The following is a 16,581-nucleotide window of genomic DNA, read 5'->3' on the forward strand; positions in this document are numbered from 1 at the left end:
CACTACTTCCTAATCCACTTCCCATGGTGTCCTCTGGCAGTTTAAGATTACTATATTTGCTCCTCTACAGTGAGTACATCAACCACATTCAAGCTCTAGGTTTCCTTCCCTTTGTCTATTCCTCCTGTGAATGTTCTCCCCTTAGTGTGTGACCCTTGTCCAATAATATTACTGCATTTGTTTTAGGTTTATAATCTGCATATGAGGGAGAACATATGATTTTTGGCCTTCTTAGCCTGACTAACTTTGCTTAAGATGATTTTCTCCAGTTCTATCCATTTATTTGCGAATGACAAAATTTCATTCTTCTTTGTGGCTGAATAAAATCCCATTGTGTATAAACACTACATTTTCTTAGTCCATTCATCAGTAGTCGGGCTTCTTGTCTGTTTCCTTAGGTTGGCTATTGTGAATAGTGCTGCAATAAACATGGGTGTACAGGAGCCTTTGTAATAACCTGTGTTGCATTCTTTCAGGTACATCCCTAGGAGTGGTTCCTTATTGCTAGTTCATATGGCAGATCTATGTTTAGGCTTTTTTGAAAGAAGCCACCATATTGCTTTTTTCTGAGATGTGTCTTAGGAGTGGTATACTAGAATCATATTTTTGTTTTATTTCTAGATTTTTGAGGAACATACATACTGATTTCCACAGTGACAAGACAATTTTAATTCCCATCAACAGTGTATAAAAGTTTCTCTTCCTCTTCTTGTCAGCATTTGTTGCTTTTTGTATAGGTTTTTTCTTGATGATAACCTTACTAAATAGGCAAAGATGGAATTGCAATATGGCATTGATTTGCTTTTCCTTTAAGGATAGGATGTTTAGGATTTCCTCATGTATTATTTGCCATTTTTGCTTCTGTTAATTGAGAGCTGTGTGTTCAATTCATTGGTCTATGTATTAATTACTTTAGTTGTTATTTTACTTCTTCATTTTGACCTATTTATATCTGTTTATTACTTAAAGAGTTTCTCTAATTCTGTGAAATGTCTGTTGATTACAATAATTGTTTCCTTTGATGTGCAGAAGCTCTTTCAGTTGATAAATCACACTTGTCTGTCATTTCTTGCTACTATTTTCTGAGAATTGGAGTCCTATTTGAAAATCATTGCTTATAACTTAAGTGTTTCCCCCAGTATTTCCTGTGGTCATTTTAATGTTTTAGAACTTTATTAAGCTATTTGATCCATTGGAATTTATTTTTCTTACAAATTGAGAAATGCAGGTCAAACTTCACTCTTCTACATGTTGATATCCACTTTTCCCAACCTCATTTGTTGAAGAATCTTCTTTTCCAACATTAGTTTTGGCACTGTTGGTGATATTCAGGTGGCAGTACCTATGTGGGTTTATTTCTGGAACTTCTATACTATTTTATTCATCTACATATCTGTATTGTGCCAGTGCCATGCTCTTTTTGGAAGTCAGGTATTCTGATACTTCCAGTATTGCTCTTTTTTTATCACAAATGCTATGAGTATATATGGGGCTGTTTTTTACATATGAATGTTCATACTATAGTAACCAATGAATACATACTTAGCATGAAGGACAGTTGCTTTAAAGGAGTGGATAAAATGGGAGGAGGAGGAGGGTGAATGTAGAGGCTGAATACAGTAAATATACTTTTGATACTTGTATGAAATTGGAACAATGAAACCTTTTACATAATTTCCACTGGGGGAGGAAGGGAGTGACTGATGGTGGGGATGAAACTAACCAAGGTATATTGTAAGCATGTAGGGAAATGTCACGATGAATTTCCCTATACAACCAATATATGCTAATAAAGTATTTTTAAAAGACTAATTTTTCTATTTCTTGAAGTTACTTTGGCATATTGATGGGGATTGCATCAAATGTCTATATGAAACCACTGCCTGCCTAATTTTCCTCCATTCAACAAAAATCACTGACTATAATCCCCTTAACAAGAGCTGTTCTGGATATTAAGTTTGCAGACACAGATGTGATGCACTTCTGATTTATAAACACAAACAAAATACACTTTCTAGGGATGTTTTTTAATGTAGGAGTCTAAAAATCAGTAAATTGGGCACAAAAACAGATATGAAGACTAGTGAAACAGCATAGAGGACCCAGATCTGAATTTACATAGCAACACCCAACAAATTTTTGACAAAGGCAACAGAAATATTCAATGGAGAAAAGACAGCACCTTCAACAAATGTTGCTGGGAAAAGTGGTTATCTGCCTGCAGAAAACTGAAACTAGATCCATGCCTATCATCCTGTGCAAGTATCAACTCAAAGTGAATTAAGGACCTTTATATCAGACCCCAAACTCTGAAGTTAGTACAGGAAAGTACAGGGAATATTCTGGAAGAAATGGGTATAGGCAAGGAATTCCTCAGTAGAAATCCAGCAGCTCAGCACCTAAGAGAAAGGATGGACAAATGGGACTATATGAAACTAAAAAGCTTCAGCACAGCGAAAGAAATGGTCTCTAAATTGAAAAGACCACCCACAGAGTGGGAAAAAATATTTGCTAGTTATACATCAGGAAAAGGACTGACAACAGGAATATACAGGGAGCTCAAAAAACTAAACTCTCCCCAAATCAATGAATCAATAAAGAAGTGGGCAAGTGAACTAAACAGAAGTTTTTCAATGGAAGAAGTCTTGGTGGTCATGAAACCATTTTGCCACCGTAAAGGGTGTGGGTACATGTTCTTATACATTTCATGCTGCTTCTACTCTGAATCCGTGTTCTCCAGGGACTTTGCTTCTCCTCCACTCTCATATTCAGGACATTCAGGATAGAAAAATTCATTTTGATACTCAGAGAGAAAATGACAAACTATTGTGTGTGGCTAAATCTGAACTGTAGCCTGTTTCTGTAAATAGGTTTATCAGCGCACTGTCATGCAGATTCACCGTGTGTGGTCTGCAGGTGATTTTATGATATAAAAGCAGACTTTGGTCCATGAAGTCCTTGAACCAATCCCTCATAGATATTGAGAGGTGGCTGTCCCTCAATCTCAGTCTGTTCTGTAAGAAGAATATTCAGCTGCTGGGTAGGCATGTGAAAGGACTCACCATCTTCAGCTTCAGAAGGATTTAGGATTTTCACTTACTTTGACAATAGAATATATTGGGATTGATAGTGTGCCTCAAGTAGCCTCTTGGGAAATTTCTACCACTGTATGTTGGAATCCTACCACAACCATATGAAAAATCCACCATAGAAAGATGGAACCAAAGTGGGCATATGGAGAAGCCAGTGTCCCAGTGAAAAATGATCCTAGCTGATCCACCATCAGCTGCATCCTCAATACCTTAGGAAACCTGGTGAATATCAGCAAAACTTACTTGACTGACCATCAACTAATGGCAGGTGCAAGAGACCAGCTGGACTCAGAATAACCCCCCTTATGTACAGTGCATTGATAATAAATGCATTGTATTAAATGACTTGCTTTTAAGGTATTTGTTCTGCAAAAATTGCTAACCCTCATTTTAACCAAAACCAACAAACCTCAGCACAATTATGATAACATGTTCCTGCCTCATGTTATCATTTTCTGTTATATTTATGGACAGCATTCACCATTACTCCTTAATGACTACATCGAAATTATGTTGCAGGCAAAGAACACAGATGTTTGTGCAAGAAAGCTCATGGCTTATGATTGCAAGACTGCATACAATTTCCAGTTTCCTGTATCTTATATCTTGATTATGAGGAGCAAAGTTAGTACTGAGTATAAAGGTTGTACATAATTGATGACTTTATACTGATCAATCATCACCCTTCTAATGTTTAAGGCAGTGTTTAGAAATGAGAGTTGATTTTGTTTACAACAGTGGAAGAATTCATACTTACTGGTAGCACTGGAAGTTTCCAAGCAGAACAAAATATATAATCCAATAATGTAATGTAACACATGCCATATAATCCTTAATGAATAAAGCCTTACACATGGGCAGCAGTCTTCCACATGTCATTGATTGTAATTAGATTGTGATCAAAATTTGTGCAGAAATACAATATAGAATAAAGATATTTAAGCATATTTCAGTTCTTCTCTAATTTGAAGTTCAATTAATAAAGGTATTAATTCTAAAGTATCTTTCTAAGTACAATTTACTTGGAGTAATGCATTTGGTGACCATTTTTTGCTAGTGAATATGGTAGGAAATGTGGACAGCAAGTGGAAGAAGAAAACAAAACCCCAATCATGAGAAGAAAATCCAACACTCAGATAGATCAGACATTGGTTCGTTAAAACCTGCATTAATGGATAGAGTAGTTAATGAAGTGAGACATGCTGGATCCACAGGTGCAGAATTCTGGAAGACATGCTGGATCCACAGAAAGGTCAGAGTTTCCTTTCATCTAAAATCATGTGATTTGCTCTAATTGTCAACTGTTGGTTTTTCCAATAGAAAAAGCGTAAACACATGATTATGTTTTGCATAACAACAGAAAAATAATTTTCAGTCTGACATAACATTTGATAACAAATTATACTTAGGAAATTCATTTTGTCCCAAGTGATGGGTGGATGTTCTTCATATTTTAATCAAAGTGTTAAAATCACATTTTTGAAGGATAAAATTGGTAAAGTGGAATGCTTTTAGTACATATGAGAGAATAGAATGTTTAACAAGGTGTTTAAATTTGTTAAGCAAAATTGAAAACTAGTTTGATCATGTTTTTATTTAGCATGCATTAGTAATATGAGGGAGTTTCACTGTGGTAATTCCACCCACAAATACAGTATATTTGAACTAGTTCACTCCCTCCATTATTTTTCTATACCCTCTACTCCCCTCCTCTTTTCAAACAGTGTTTGGTGGGTTTCATTATAAAGCCACATTGTTATAGAGAAATTTCAATGAAAGAAATAAAAAACTCAGAGCATAAATAGGAGTAAGTTTTACCTGTATCACTTGATTAAAGAATTGTATTTATCACTCTGATCTTTCAAGTCTTAGATCAACAGTGCTGCTTTAGTCCCAGGATAATGGATGCTTTTTTAGGTCTCTTTTAAAGGGTATTTTCAAAGCTCTCTTGTTGTCCTTATTCCTCAGACTATAGATGGAGGGGTTCAGCATGGGTATGACTAGAGAGTACATCAAGAGTGTGAGATTTGTGTAAGAGCAGAACTAAGGTTCATTCACAGGACTGTGCAATAAAATGAGGAGACAACTGAGAGGTGAGAAGTGCTGTTAGAAAATGCCTTGTACTTCCCCCGAGGTGATGAGATTTCACAGATGGAGGAAACTATCTTGGAGTAAGAATAAAGTATGACAGCAAGAGGACCACCAGCCAGAAATGCAGTAGCAATATCAATCACTGTGTTAGTCAGAAAAATGCAGAACAGGCAAGGAGAAGAACCTGATTAGGTTTACAAAAAACGTGATTTCCAGGGCTGAACAGAAGGACACTGGCATCATCTTTAAGGTGTATAGCAAGGAATTTAGGACGCTTATGAGGCAGGACATGAGCATCAGCAATCCACAGAGCTGGAGCTTCATGATCTTTGTGTAGTGTAGGGGACACAGATGGCCACAAAGCAGCCATAGGACATCACAGACAGGAGGAAGTTGTCCAGTCCTACAAAATATGGAAAAAATCTGGGTGCCACTGACTTTATAAAGCAGAAGTCCACAAATGATAGGTTGGAGACCTTGGTATGAGCAGGTGGGAGATTGAGACTAGGATGACGAGCACATTTGCAAACTGTAATCAGGTACATAGGGAAGAAAAAAAAAGCAAACCAAAAGGAATGAAATTCTTGTTCCTCTGAAAATTCCAGAGGAAGAAATTCTGAATTTTTTGTATTAGTCTCTTGTTCCATGTGCTAGATGTTCCTAGAAGGAATGAGGAAAATAGCATATTTCTAATTGGTCCACTTTAGGTTGTCTTGTGCTCTCTCTGATTAGGAATCCCTCTCTTTCTCCTTTTTCTGTCTGTACTTTCTCTCTCCCATTCTGTCTGCAGTTTCATCAACATATTGTTTTAAATAAGCTTTTGAAATTTGGGAACCTCTGAAATTACCCAAAGAAAAAATTCAGTCTTTTGGGTATAATATCATACTTTCATGTTTGTGGGAGACTACCATGAATAAAATAAGTAACTCTGAGTTTTAATAACATTACATCCAAGGCTATTACAATTCAGTGTGAGTTCTGTGTCTCAGCATAACTCAGGTACACTCTTATCACTGTACAATAAAAAAAAGTAGGCTATTGAGAGGTGAGATACCCAGAAGGAAAATGCTTTATACTTTCCCTGATCATATAAGAATTTACTTATGTAGGAAACTATGTTAGAGTAAAAATAAAGGATTCAGGGAGCGGACCACCACCCAGCAATTCAGCTAAAAAATTCATCACCAATATATTATGAAAAGCGTCAGAACAGGCAAAGTGAAACAACTGATTAGGGTGATGACTATGACATCTCTATCTATTCCTGTTCCTGTCTATATTTCTTCCTCAGTATGCTAAATAATCTAGCTTTTAAATTACTTTTTGGCAGTACTGTTTTTTGAACTGAGGGTCTTATGTTTGCTAGACTGGTGTAGTACTACTTGAACCATGCCTCCAGCTGTTTTCGATTTAGTTATATTTCAGAGGTAGTCTTATGCTTTTTGCCCTCAGTCAGCCTTGAAGTGCAATCCTACAGATACCCACCACCAAAGGAGCTGTGCCATATCCTCTACAGATTTAATGAGCGTTTTGTATGCAGTTGAAGAATGTAAATTTATTTCCCACCTCTATAGCAGTTTGCACTGTCTAGGCAGTGTGCTGACACTTTAAAAAATATTAAGTACTTACAACACAATCATGAAGGATGAGTACAAATATAGAAGGAGGTTAGCAAACAGTAAGACCTAGGAAAGGTTTTGGGATGGACTGAGCTTAAAGAAATGGTACATACTTCAGGAGAAAGATTGATTTGAACGTTGCACAATGTATACATTTATTTTAATATGATATGGCATTCATAACTATGTACAGTTTTGTGTATCTGTTAAACAAAAAAGTTACCAAATAAAATATCATATTATCATATGGTAATAGCTGCTGAACATTTAAAGTGGGCAGGTAATGTAGGTGTAATTTTTTTGGAGTTCAGTCAAGACAGGTAAACAATGGGACATTCATACAGAGACATCAAGAAAGATGGAGTTGGGACTAGAAATTTATCTGAAGAAGTTTGTGCCTGGCAGGAAGCATGAGCTGTGAAAAGTACTGAGTGTGGGGCTTGTTTCACATATCAACATTCTGGACAAAGCCATGTTGCTGGCCAGAATGAGCAATGGAGAGATGAAGGCAAGACCTTTCCTGAGACTGTGGAGGAAGGCAACCATGCTGTTGGAGAAAGTGAAATATTTTCAGGATTCAGACAGTTCTCCATTCCTGTGCTGCCCTTATACTTTGTTTTAAGCAAATTTTGAGTATACCTGGCATGTAAATAACTACACATATATAATGAGTAGAATCATTTTTGTTTAGACACATGCAGGCTCTGGTGACACCATCCCTACAATCAGTGTTGCAGACACATCCAGCACCTCCCAGAGTATTCTAGTTTTGCTTCTGTCTTGCTTTTTCTTTTTTTTCCTAGGGTAACAACTTTTAATATGAGATCTATCCTCATAGTAATCTTTAGTGTAAAATGACATATTGTTAATATTAGGTACTGTGTTGAATACCATAGAAAACTGCCTGGCATAGAGCAGATGATCAATAGATAGCAATTATGTGACTATCACCTTGTTCTTCATGTACTGAATTTTCTGTGATGACACAAACTTTCTTGTCATGAGTAGTGAGCATGGCATTCATTGCCCTAGTCCTGTTAGACAGCAGTGGTGATAGGGATTGTCATCCTCCCAGGGCTGAGTCAGGCAGCACAAAGCTTAGCAATACAGCATGCAACTCTGTGCTGACCTCATGGACATCATTTGGAATTCCCACCTGCCACCTCCAAATATGTACATTAAATCCTTGCAGACTATTTTAAGCAGGTTGACTAGGGTCCAATGTTGGATCTATCCATAAATTTTGTATTTCTTAGTGGGTCAAATTTCTAAGGTTATTCTCATTCTCCTTTTGCAAATGCATAATATGCAATTCATAAAAACTTTCTGTCCACAAAAGAATAAATTCTGGTCTGTCTTGTGCTGCCCCACACATATATTTTCATCATTGCTATGATTACAATTTGTACTGTAGGAGATGTTCTAATCTTATTCACTGCTTTTGGCCCTTTATTACCTCATGTTGAAAGAGTGCATGTCACTTTGAACCCTGACATTTGTATGACTAGTTTTTTGTGTCTGTTTGAGTGGATTATGGAATGCCTAGAGAATTGGTAATACCTTTTCTATGTGTATATAGCATGCAGTTCCCAAAGAAGGCTGGCATGTAAGTGTGGGCGATATAAGCAATGTACAAAGTAAGCCCATTTAGAATTGTCATAGTGAATGCCCCCTACAAGGAATAGCCTAACAAAAATTAATGAATAAAAATGAGCTTATTTAACAGAGATACCTGCACACCCATGTATACTGCACACAGCACTGTTCACAATAACCAGAGATTGGAATCAGAATAGGTACCCATCAACAGAATGATGGCCGAAGAAAATCTAGTATACAATGCAAAATGGAGTATTATTCAGCCATCAAAACAAAATGATGACATTTGCACAGAACTGGAATGAATGTGTGATCATTATATTAAGTGATGTAGGCAGACTCTGTAAGAAAAATATCTCATTTTTTCTTTCATATGCAGACTCTTGACCTAAAAAGGACATAAACATAAAAGGGAGCTATTTAAAAGGGGACTCCAGGAAAGGAAGGGAAGAATGAGAGTATGATGGAATGAACACGACCAAGAATATTGTACGCATACATTAAAATGCAATAATGAAACTTGGCAAAAGTTTTTTGAAATAAGTGATAGGATTTGGGAGGGAGGACAAACGAGTAAGGAGGAAGTGATTGATCACAGAGATTAATACATGTATGTATGGAATTGTTACAAGGAAAGACACAATAAAAACAAACAAGAGTAAACATGAATGAATCACCAGAATTTTAAAAAGTGATTAATACATTCAGGAAAGCTACAGGGTAAAGTATTATTATTTTTTTTCTTTTATTATTCATATGTGCATACAAGGCTTGGGTCATTTCGCCCCTATGACGCCACTCCCTCCCTTACCACCCACTCCACCCCCTCCCTCTCCCCCCCCCAATACCCAGCAGAAACTATTTTGCCCTTATTTCTAATTTTGTTGAGGAGAGAGTATAAGCAATAATAGGAAGGAACTGGGTTTTTGCTAGTTGAGATAAGGATAGCTATACAGGGCATTGACTCACATTGATTTCCTGTGCATGGGTGTTACCTTCTAGGTTAATTCTTTTTGATCTAACCTTTTCTCTAGTTCCTGGTCCCCTTTTCCTATTGACCTCAGTTGCTTTTAAGGTATCTGCTTTAGTTTCTCTGCATTAAGGGCAACAAATGCTAGCTAGTTTTTTAGGTGTCTTACCTATCCTCATCCCTCCCTTGTGTGCTCTCGCTTTTATCATGTGCTCATAGTCCAATCCCCTTGTTGTGTTTGCCCTTGATCTAATGTCCACATATGAGGGAGAACATACGATTTTTGGTCTTTTGGGCCAGGCTAACCTCACTCAGAATGATGTTCTCCAATTCCATCCATTTACCAGCGAATGATAACATTTTGTTCTTCTTCATGGCTGCATAAAATTCCATTGTGTATAGATACCACATTTTCTTAATCCATTCGTCAGTGGTGGGGCATCTTGGCTGTTTCCATTACTTGGCTATTGTGAATAGTGCCGCAATAAACATGGATGTGCAGGTGCCTCTGGAGTAACCTGTGTCACAGTCTTTTGGGTATATTCCCAAGAGTGGTATTGCTGGATCAAACGGTGGATCAATGTCTAGCTTTTGAAGTAGCCTCCAAATTTTTTCCAGAGTGGTTGTACTAGTTACATTCCCACCAACAGTGTATGAGGGTTCCTTTTTCCTCACATCCTCGCCAACACCTGTTGTTGATGATGATGGCTATTCTAACGGGGATGAGGTGGAATCTTAGCGTGGTTTTAATTTTCATTTCCTTTATTGCTAGAGATGGTGAGCATTTTTTCATGTGTTTTTTGGCCATTTGAATTTCTTCTTTTGAGAAAGTTCTGTTTAGTTCACTTGCCCATTTCTTTATTGGTTCACTAGTTTTGGGAGAATTTAGTTTTTTAAGTTCCCTTTATATTCTGGTTATCAGTCCTTTGTCTAATGTATAGTTGGCAAATATTTTCTCTCACTCTGTGGGTGTTCTCTTCAGTTTAGAGACCATTTCTTTTGATGAACAGAAGCTTTTTAGCTTTATGAGGTCCCATTTATCTATACTATCTCTTAGTTGCTGTGCTGCTGGGGTTTTGTTGAGAAAGTTCTTACCTATACTACTAACTCCAGAGTATTTCCTACTCTTTCCTGTATCAACTTTAGAGTCTGTGGTCTGATATTAAGATCCTTGATCCATTTTGAGTTAATCTTGGTATAGGGTGATATACATGGATCTAGTTTCAGTTTTTTGCAGACTGCTAACCAGTTTTCCCAGCAGTTTTTGTTGAAGAGGCTGCTATTTCTCCATCGTATATTTTTAGCTCCTTTGTCAAAGACAAGTTGGTTATAGTTGTGTGGCTTCATATACAGACACCAATAGCACTTCTGTATGCCCAGAATGAACTACTTGAAAAAGAAACCAAGAAAGAAATCCAATATATAATGACTGTACAATATGTAGAAAGAGGTAAAAGATTTTTACAATAAAGCATAAAATATAGATGAAAGACATTGAAGAGGACTTACACAAGAGCAAAAAGTTCCCATATTTATGGGTGGGAAGTATCAAATTTATAAAAAATGTTCACACTAGGCAGAGATCTGTGATTTTCATGGAACTCTTATGAAAAATAAGGACATTCCTCATAGAAATATAGACAGCTGTCATAAAATTATATGGGACCAGAAAATATCCTGAACAGTCAAACAATTCGGAGTAAAGTGCATAGCACTGGAGACAAAGCATGGTCCTATCAAATCATTTATGTATTCACTAATCCCCCAAATGTCTACTGAGCATCTGAGGGGTCCCAAGTCTGTGTTCCTCACCTCATTACAGAATGATTAGTGACTCAACGGATAGAGCTCCTGCCTAGCTAGCATGAGATCCAGCATTCAAACACTTGTACCACCAAAATAAATAAATAAAAATTATACATTTACATAATAAGCTTAACTGGTTAGAACACTTAAGCATTGTGAGATCACTTGTAGAAATGTAGAATGACCATTAAAACAACTAAAAATAAGAAATATCGAATGATGTTCACAGCAGTTGAGACCAGAAAAAATGGACTTTAATAAATAGAAATATTTATTAGTTGTTAATTTAAGGAGAGTATTCATAAAATCATTCAAATGTATATCTTTGAATTTTAAAACTGCTTATAAATGCACGACTAATAGCACTCGATTGGAGTTTTCCTTTAAATTTTTATTTTAAATTTGAAATATATTTTAGTTTTTTGCATGAAGTGTGAACCCAAGAATTTACTGCCCATACTTTTATATGAAGTGTCCACAGATCATCTCCTTGTTGATGAAGTATTAATAAGTGTTTCGACATATCAGGTGTGGTGCCTGAACACTAGTCAAGTCTTTGGGGAGCCAAAGGATCCAGACAATGTAGGTCCTTTCATCTTAGACTTGGAGAAAACATTGTGATTTTGTTTTTGTTATGAGTTTAGAATTCCAGAAGGCAGAAGAGTTTTCTTTGAGCTATGAATAAAAACTAATCATACATTCAAATAGATGTCTGGGGAACAAAGAATCAACAAGAAAAGAAATTGGTTTCACTGCAGAGCCATGTCTCATAGGGAAATGATGTGCCCAGGAATGGAAAAATAAGAGGGAGATTTCCTTAGTGACCAGAGGTCCAGAGATGAAATATCGACCAGTCTGTTGTCATTCAGTGAATATAATCTTGGTCTGGAAGGAACATAGTTGTTCCTTTGGAGCTCTCATCTGCTTGGGGACTGATGTTTAACCCTTCCTGCTGTCCTGTTTGCCTACATAGATTCAGGCCCCATGTTCAACTATCCAGAAAGGGACTTGAACTTTGACGGAGAGACCATCTATTCACAAAACTCATCCAGGTGAGTCTGAGAGCTCAATAGGTGCTACAGGAGAACTTCTGAGTGATGAGAGAGAAAAACATTTACCTAAGGTCATCCAAGAGCCAAAGAAACCCAGCCCAGTGCTGAGGGATGGCTGTAGCCGAGTCAGAAGTGGGACTGAGTGACTTAAAGTGATTTTATTGTGAATAGAACATGTGCCTAAGGACCTTTGTATTTAATCAGGCAGAAAAGAGACTCAGTTCCTTACACGAGCAAGGACACAGTGATGCAAGGGCATTATTATTTCTCACATGGAGCAACCATTTCTGCCCATTTGACAGCAGTCAGCTATTCAACAGAAATTTCCAGTGTATTATTTTGCTACCTACTTTTGCAATGATATTTTCCAAAAAAAAATATACATTGTATTTACAGGAATATGTCGACCTTCTTTGGAGTTTCTTTCATTATTCAAGATGATTTTTTCCACCACCAACATTATATGTAATTTTCTTGCTATTTCTCTAAAATGCATTGTTTACTTTAATACTGAGGTCCTCAATATCTCTGATTTTTGTCACACATGTAACATAGGGCACCAATTTCATTTCCTTGACATTTATATCAGCTCTTACTTTATTATTGAAGCCACAGAAAGGCAATGGACATAAATTACTTCATCATGTTTTAAATGTCAGTATAAACTGAGGAATAATTCCTGATTCATTTAACAATTAGTAATTGATCACTTAACCTATAACCCAATATTTGAGGAGCATTTTCCTTACAAACCTTAATATCTAAGTCTTTGAAAATTCAATTATCAATGTTTTGTTACATTAAGTTGTTGCTGTCGCATATTTACTTCCTCTTAATTCTTGATGCAACACTATATTTTAATTCGCTTATTTAACCTGCTCCTCCATGCAATTCTTTATTTCATATCTTCTTTTTAATGATTTTATTCCTCTAACACAGACTCTTCATATTCCTCTGTGAACACAGCATGAGGAACAAAGCAGGTGAGGACTTTGCTCATTTGGATCTTGCATCATGGTGTTGAGACACAGCTCAATGCAGTAAATGTGTGTGTGTGTTGTGTGTGTGATGCAGTAGCATCCTCAGGGATCAGCCAATGCAGGATTCTATTCATTGTAAAAGGGAACAATCATCATGATGCATGCAGAACTTACAGAGTTTGCACTGGAAAATTGTTGCTTGTTGGATGAGAGCACAGGCAGGTCTGCAGTTTACCCAATGGATTCATTTAAAGAGTTCAAAAGTGAAACCCTGAAATAACACAGAAAGGATATCACACTGGGGATGGGAATGGGGTCTGTCTCCTCAGCTTTTGTGTGTGAAAAAACATATTCACTAGAAAGAGGAATGACACCTATTTTCCTGTGCAATCAAAAAGTTGTTCTCACAGAACTAGAGAGAAGAACAGTGCTTAGCAGACCCATTGAAGCAGAGGTAGAGGAGGAACAGGGAATGGTTGATAGATGGGTGAAAAGGTAGTTAGATAAAAGGGATATACTGTGGTGCCTTGCTGCATAGAGCAGTAACCACAGTTACCAATGACATGAGTATTTAAAATACATAGAAGGGGAAGTTTGAATGTTCTAAATGACAATCAAATGATGAATTGTTGAGGGGATGGATCATCTCTCTAACTCTCTCTCTTTCTCCTCTCTCTCTCTGTCTCTATTGCCCAATTGAGAAACCTCTTTCTAGACTTTTCTTTCATCTGTAGGTATGGAAACCAGGGCCTTTCTTTCCATAGGAAGCTGTATCACAGGTCTATATACCCAGCGACCTAAGGGAAAAGGAAGAGAAGAAAAGATGACTGGGAATAAATAACAATGAATTGCATCACATCTGGGTGAACAAGACAGAACAAAATTCACAGAATTTTGTTGGTCAGTACAAGGTATGGGGAAACGTTTAAGGTAAAGTAAGAAATGGGATTGACTCATGGAATACAATATATTTACAGGTAAAATAACAAGAGCACAACTCACTGAACGATAAAAAGAGATGAAAACAATGCAAGACAGGAATGTAAAGCAGGTCATTATGGGGAGGGGAGTTGTGGGCAGGGCAGGTAAATGAAGAAGACAAAGGAGGGTAAATATGGTTGGAGGTGACTTCTATACATGTGTGAGTATGAAACACTGAAACCTGTTGAAGTCTTTTAATATGGGCAGTGGGGTAAGATGTAGAATATTGGACAGGATGAACCAAAACTATTTACAATATATGTATATTTAGAAACGTCACATTAAACAGCCCTGTACAATTGTCATATACTCATAAAAAGGTTAAAAAATAAACCGTGTTCTCCAAAAGAAGAAATATCTCAAAATGTAAATGCAGGAACATCTGGACACAATGACTCCTTGTGTCTGGAGTTTAAGCAGCTATGCTTCCACAATTTTATTTATTCCCCACCACCAGGTTTCAGCACTCTCCTCCTCGCTCATGTGTCTAGTCACATGGTCTTCATGCTGACCTTGAATCAAGGAGATTGTGAAGGGGCTTTTCCTCTTTCCAGTCATATTCTACTGCAGATGACTTTGTGAATCCCTCCCTGCCCTCCTGGGGTTAGAGAGCAAAGTGTTGGCCTTGCCAGAAAGTCCACAAAATTTATCAATTCTTATACACTTTCTCCAGTATATCTCCTGTTTCTTTGACAGTACTTCTCACCATCTGTCGTTTCCATTGATACTATTTTTACCTAAATGTATATTCTTATATTTATTGATCTTATATCTCCCTAATTGGTTTTAGGAACACTTGCTTTTATTTATTTATTTTTTTGCAGAGGTCAATCATTCCCTAAACAGTGCCTGCAACACTAGCATCACTAAATTATACTTTTCTAGTACATGAAAATAGTAATGTCTAAAAGTTTTGAATACATGACCACTTTGAAAAAAGCTGAGAGTTGGAATGGATTTGCAATCAAAAATCAGAAGTGAAGAGGATTTACATGCAATCTTCAATGCTCACATCTTCATTGCAGATGAAGATGTCATGTTGTGATTGCATAATTGTAACATGTCTTATTTTCTTTTTAATGTTAGTCACATCAACCACATGGGTCTGGGGAATAACACACAGATTTCAGAATTTCTACTTCTTGGAATTTCAGAGGAAGCCAGGTTGCAGCCTGTCCTCTTTGGACTGTTCTTGGCAATGTACCAGTTCACCATGTTTGGGAACCTGCTCACCATCCTGGCCATGATTTCAAATCCCCACCTGCACATGCCCATGTACTTCTTCCTCTCCAACCTGTCATTTGTGGACATCTGCTTCACCTCCACTACAATCCCAAGGATGCTGGTGAACATACAGACACAAAGCAAGGTCATTTCCTTTAAGTCCTGCATCATCCAAATGCATTTCTTTTTACTCTTTATAATGTTGGATGTTTTTCTGTTGACAGTGATGACCTATGACCGTTTTGTGGCCATCTGTCATCCCCTGCATTACACAGTCATCATGAACCCTCGGGTCTGTGTATTGCTGGTTTTCATGTCCTGGGTGGGGAGTTCCCTGTATTCTGTTTTAGAAACCTTAATAATATCACAACTGTCCTTTTGTGGGCATTCCAAAATTCCACACTTTTTCTGTGAAGTGAATCAGGTGGTCCAACTTGCCTGTTCTGGCACATTTCTTTATAATGTAGTGACATATATTGGTGCTGTGCTACTGGGTGCTTGTCCCCTTGCTTGCATTCTTTACTCTTACTCCAAGATAATTTCCTCCATCTGTTCAATTTCATCATCTCAGGGGAAGTGCAAAGCATTTTCCACCTGTGCATCTCACTCTCAGTGGTGTCCTTATTTTATTGCACAAGCCTAGGTGTGTACCTCTGTTCTGCTGTGACTCAAAATTCACACTCCACTGCAATAGCCTCAGTGATATACACTGTGATCTCCCCCATGCCGAACCCCTTCATCTACAGCCTGAGAAATAAGGACATCAAGAGAGCTCTGAAGAGACTTACTGAGATAGAAACAATAAAATGGCCAAGTATTCTGAGACTAAATAAGTGACCATGATTACAGGACTCAAAGCCTCAGTATTGGACTTAGGATTCTTTGATCTGATGATTGATATGGAACTTGTTCATTCTGTTTTATTTCTGAAGTTTCCATTTCTCGGATTTCGGTTTCACATGTAATTCATACACAAAATTCACTTTTGTAAACTTCCTGCTCTCTATGATATCCAATCATCTCATTTTATCACTTTTTAATTTTGCTGAATTTTCCAACTTTGGATTCAAAACACTTGAAAATTCCTTTCAATAGCATAATATACATTTCTTTGGAACTTTTCATCTCTGATTATGTATATGGCAGTAACAAGTTTTCATATTTTAT

The 16,581-nt window shown here is 37.1% G+C and overlaps 1 pseudogene; it reads left to right on the plus strand.

Annotated features, from left to right (window-relative positions):
* The window catches only part of LOC109678941 (olfactory receptor-like protein OLF4), a 34,697-nt pseudogene extending 18,446 nt beyond the window's left edge, over positions 1-16,251 (plus strand).
* The last annotated feature ends 330 nt before the right edge of the window (positions 16,252-16,581 follow it).

Source organism: Castor canadensis, chromosome 14 (genome assembly GCF_047511655.1).
Source record: "Castor canadensis chromosome 14, mCasCan1.hap1v2, whole genome shotgun sequence".
NCBI lineage: Eukaryota > Metazoa > Chordata > Mammalia > Rodentia > Castoridae > Castor > Castor canadensis.